The sequence below is a fragment of the Cariama cristata genome, unplaced genomic scaffold (assembly GCF_000690535.1).
Source record: "Cariama cristata isolate BGI_N322 unplaced genomic scaffold, ASM69053v1 scaffold3016, whole genome shotgun sequence".
NCBI classification, from domain to species: Eukaryota; Metazoa; Chordata; class Aves; order Cariamiformes; family Cariamidae; genus Cariama; species Cariama cristata.
Window position 1 is genome coordinate 29363 of NW_009620205.1, and position 5625 is coordinate 34987.

The window sequence follows — 5625 nt, forward strand, 5'->3', positions numbered from 1 at the left end:
GAGCCTCCTCCACCCACCACCTCCTCTCTGGTACATGGCAGCAAGGCGACAGGAGTAGGGCCAGGCTCAAGTGAGCCACCTGCGAAGGCCTTTTAATTCCCTGCTTGGCAAGATACAAAGGGATGGGGAACACCCCTGCCCAGGGGAGAGAGACGGCACCAGCACCCAGTGGTGGCAAGGGGAGAGCTCAGGGGTGAAGGTGTTTGAGCAGGGCTGGGGCAGCAGGTCTAGGACCCAGGATGGGGTTACCACTGCTTTTGGGGCACATGGGGGGCACAAGCATCTCCTGCCCATCCTCCCCGCCCCGATGGGAAACTCTGTGCCTCCCACTAGCCATACCAAGGCACAAGCCCCAGAGATCTGGTGCTCAACTTCTGGGGGGCTCTACTCCTGCCAGGGAGTAGCCCGTCGGGGAGCCAACACTCGCCCAGCGGCACATCGGCACTGCGGAGGCAGGGCATGAATGGAAATCATTATCATCCGCGAGACCACACACAGGCACGCACGCTCCGCACTCGGCTCACCCCATTAAAGAGGGCCGGGGCAGGTGGTCTCCGTGGGCCTCACCTCCATATCGGAGAGGAGGGCAAGCTGCAATCTGCTCCTTTTTATGCATATTCAGCGTGACCCCAGGACTGCCGGCAAGCTGCCAGAGAGGCCTGGGAGTGGGTATTTCTCTCCCCAGCCCCCATCTGCCCCCCCATTCCACTTCCCATCTTCGTTGCCCCTGATTCAGATCAAATGGAGACGCTGCTGACTAAGCAGGGAGAAATTGGACGAGCCCCTCAGTGCCAAATCCAGACCAGCACCCGCCTGGATCCCGCATGAGAAGGGACATAAGCGATGGGGTGCATTTCCCAGGGACAGCATCCCGAAGGTGTCCCCAGTGAGGCTCTCGGGTGGCCACCAGCTCCCGGCCACCAGCAGCACCCGCGGGGTTGGGGGGACGCGACGGCGGGGCTCACCCTTCCCGAGGAAGCAGCTGCCCTCCCAGCTCCTCCCCAGAAGCGGCTGCATTTTTGAGGTGGGCGATTTCCTCACTCCTCCGCTCGGGGAATGCTAACAGCCGTGCGGTTTGGAAGGAAGTCACACCGCCATAGCTTCAGAAGTGCTTTAAAAAAATTAGCTACTGCATCCAACACCTCCACACCCCTTCTCCCTACAGCATCACGCTTCCCAAGGTGACCGGCGGCGTTTCCCCACCTTGCAAGAGGTTTGTCAGAGAGATGCTCCAGCCCACCATGGATTCCCCTTCCCATCACCTTCCTGGGAAGCAGCGCTGCTAAGAGCGATGCCAGGCACAGATGCACGCCCAGAGCTCTGGGTCCCCTGATGCTCAGCCATTGGGTGGGTGCTTGATCCCCAAAATTGAATGCATAGGCAGGTGCAGAAGGTGAGGTAGGGCAAAGAGAGCAAATTTCCCCAAACACGATGCTGGTGCCTGCAGCAGGCCCAGGGTCACCACCCAGCAGACCAGGGGTAGCATCAGCTTTGCAGAGGTAATTAGAGGATTAAGTGGAACAACACAGGGCGGGGAGAGAATGGGGTTATTAGTCAGATTTGATCCCAGGGCCTTTGCGGCAAGGGAGCAGCTTTCTCTGATTAAAGCAGAGCGGGAAGGCATAAGCAGCCCGAGCGGTGCTCCGCCATCCACTGCAGCCCTACCATTGAAAAACGTGGGTCTAGAGGGCAGGCGATGGCTAAAGCCGAGCACTGCCTGGAAGGGGAAGGGGAAAGCCCTGAGGAATGGCCGGGAAATGGTGCTTCCCTCCTGCCAGGGACCTGCATTGCTCCCCCTGGTCCTTTCCGATGCCACTGGCATGATGCGGCAGGCTGGGTTTCTCCTCCAGGCCAGGGCAGCACGGTGCGTGGCATGCTCGCATCACTCGAGGAAAGCACATGGCCTTACTCGGAACTGGTTGAGATGGGGATGCCTGATCCCCACAAGGTGCTGCACCACCCTGTGCACAGGGATGAGGTCCTGGGTGCCAGCACAGGGCAAGGACAGAGCCACCCACCCGCATGGGGCACCAAAAGGCTCCTCATGGCATGGCACAACCACGGAGAAGTAGGCAGAGAAATCCTGGGCAAGGACCAAAGGACCCAAGTGCTCGAGGGGATCCAGCAACTAGATCCAAAGTGCTCGGATAGGGCCGATGGGCAAGGACTGCTCATGCCTGAGCTGTGCCATCCCCAGCAAAGGCCGCCAGCAGCTCAGGTGCCCTCTGAGCAGAAGGGCACTGGGGGGACAGGAGGGGACCCAAAGCAGAGGAGGAATGATGTGCTCAGAGAAGCTGTGACCCAGCACAAACGACCAGAGCATGCCCCTTACCTGGGATGTATCTGCTACCAGACCCTACACATTCCTACTTCGTTATGGGCCCTTTTTAACGAGGGCATCCCCACTCCCTTGCCACATGTGCTGTGGGAGCGATACACTGCAGATCTGCCCCAGCCCCATGAACAGGACCCATCTCGGGGAGCTGCTGGGGTCCCCGGGTCCCTGCCGCCTCCCTCCGTCCCTGCTGCAGGCGCCGGTCCCTCACCTACTGTGTTGATGCCAACTGGGGGATGCTTCATCCCCCAACCCAAGCAGCAGAATACATCAGGACCAAACCATGCTCTGGCCATGGATAAATCATTCCATGTGTCATTGGCACAAAAAAAAACACAACCGAGAAGTATTTAAAATGAAAGGAAAAACCCCACGCAGCCAAGCACTGGAACCGGGCTCGGCTTTCCGGTGGGAGGGAGCACGCATGGCGGGGAGAGGCCGGAGGGCCAGGCACAGCGGGTAGGGCTAATCGCCCTCCCAGCCGCTAATGGAATGACTGGTGCCCACCTGGGACCTGGCTAATGGCACCAAGGAGACACCTCACTTTTCTTTACAAGCTCCCTCCTCTCTTCTGAGAGTTAAATATCCGAAGCTTCCGAGTGCATACAGACCCACAGCCACGGAGCCGACCACTCTGCGCAGCCCCTCGGGCTTTCAGCCCCTGCTCCCCAAAGTATGCGCAGCTCACGTGGGCAATTACAAGGCAGCATCTTCCTGCAGCAGGCACTCCCGGCGATGGATACTGCAATGCACTCTGGCAGCCCGGAGCCAGAATTACACAAGCCATACGATACCCCAGCGGTGCCAGGAGACACATACAAATTACACTGCATGCAGGAAAGGATGGGCCAGATTCTGACCTCAGCCCCTTTGGCATCAGCCAGAAGTAACTCCATTCAGATCGGGCCAAACCAAGACGTAAGCAACTCCATTCAAATTTACACTGGCATACCTGTGGTCAGAATCTGGCCTGGCTTGAATTAGTTGCAGCCTGACGTTACAAAAGGCAGAAACGCAGCCCAGATTTCCTAGGTTATCGAAAACAACCAAGAAAAAAAAAAGAAAAAAAAAAGAAAAATCCACCACGAAGCAAACAGTCCCCAGGCTACTCAACCATGTGCAGGGAGCTGTCAAAGGCTGGATGCTCGGATGCATCCCCGCTCACCCATTTCGGTAACTCATAAGCCATGCCGACCATGGGAAGGAAGGATCAACATCCAGCATGGGCATCCTGCTGGGTCCCCCGCGCCCGCTCTGCTCACCAGCAGCCCTGGGTAGAGGTGGTCCCGCATGCTGCAGAGCTGAATCCCATTTCACTCCAACACTCTGTTGCATCCCCCGGCCAGCGCAAGCTGGAGATCTCCTCCTCATGCTCCCAACGCAACAGCAGCTCAAGGAGGCACCTGGAGCCCCAGGGCCTGCACGAGCAGAAAGCATGGCTGCCTTGATGTTACCCTATTTGTTAACCTCTACTACTGCTCGGCTTGCTGCTTTACCCAACTCTAACTCCACGCCAGCTCCCCGAACCCCTTCGCACACTCCTGCCACACCACTTGGCTCCGTCGTGTGCTCCTGGGAGCATCCCTCAGGGTGCAGAGGGTTTTCCTCCTGCTGCTGCCAGCGGATGCATGGAGCTCGTGCTGTCCCAGCCCAGAAGTCCTCATCGCTTCAACCCCTTTCCACTCCATATGGGAATAAAGTGATCTGGTTTCCATAACGTCCCTTGTTGCCTTTTCACAACATGCCGGGCACAGATGTTGAAAATAGTCTGGATGAATATTTAAAATGGTATTCAGAGATGACAACATTTGGCTGGCTTTGAAAGATCTCTCACATCGGGTAGAGGATGGCTCACGACAACGGGGCCGGAAACACGCTGCGCTTTGACATCTCATTTTTTTTCCCCCCCTCTCTGGCTATTGGTACGATATTTCAATGCCCCTGGTGTCACACAGCCTGTTATTGCTTGAGTGCCAGCCAAGTCTGCAGCATTTGGAAGAGGCCGTCACGTACGTTTTTAAACATCACGGGGCAAAGCGGAATATGGAAAATCTGTCGCATTTCCATACCGAGCGCAAGTGTCCTGCGCAGGCTCAGGGAGGGGCTCGTGGGGGCACAAAATAATTGCTTCCTTATGGAGCAGGGCCTGACTAACAGGGTGGGGGAACAGGAGGCAGAGGTGCTGTGGTCACCCTCGGCACGGTGGGCCGCTTCCCTGCTGAAGGAAGACGAAGCCATCTCAGCACGTGCCCCAAGGTCCGCGCCAATGCTCACCTCCTTCAGGGCTGGGAAACCCTGCTCAAACCCCCAGGTCTACCTGCTGCCACCCAAGGTGGGACCTCTGTTCCAGCCAGCCCTGGCTGAAGACGTCACGTTCTGGTGCCCAGGGAGCAGCAGCGATGTTCCTCAGCCTTAGACTCCCAGCAGCTTGCATTTCTGATGGGCTTCTCACATCAGGCCACAGCGTGCCCAACGGCATCCCTAGACCTGGCTTTTCTCTTCCCCAGGCTGCAGACTCCCCTCGGTTCCTTCCCCACCTGGCATTACACCTGCCCTCTTCTCTGCAGGCACCCGACTCGCCTTTCTCCTTCCACGCGCAGGCGGAGGAAGAAGGGATGTTGGGACCCCCGCAGCCCACCCCGCGCTTGGACTCCTGTCCCATCACCAGCTTGCTCCAACCAGAAAAGCACGGCAGCTCCCTCTGTTTTATGCGTGGGATATTGCAGAAAAAAAGGAGAAAAAAAAAAAAAAGTTGCCCTCCATCCATCCAAACGCCTTGGAGGGTGTTAGCGGAGCACGGCTCAAGCCACATCCCTGCTGCGCCGGTTACAGGGGGCTCCAGCCTGTGCTGGCTTTGAGAGCAGGCAACAGCAGACTCGGCCGGGGAAGAAGGACGTGTGTCATTTCCAGCCGCCCGGGGTTTGCACATCCACGTCTACGTTCAGTATCGTCTCAGCCTGACTATAGGTCTGACACAAACGGCACACACGGAGGTGAGGATGCTCAGCCTGGCTTACCTACCGTACGTTCACAGACTGAGTTCACCAGAGAGAGGAGAATCCATGCACAAGTGCTGCCCGGCCGAGCAGCAAGCCAGCAGGACCACCGCGCGGCCGGAGGAGCTCCTGCTCCTGCCCACGGGGCCTTCCTCACCCACCCTGCTCAAGCAGGGCCAAGCAAGGCAGCGGATTGCTGAGCGCCACATCCCCCATCACGCCAGTTATTCCTTATCCCAAGAAAGGTATTTCCATCCACCCACTCTCCAGCGGGCCGGGGAAGCTGTGGGAGGG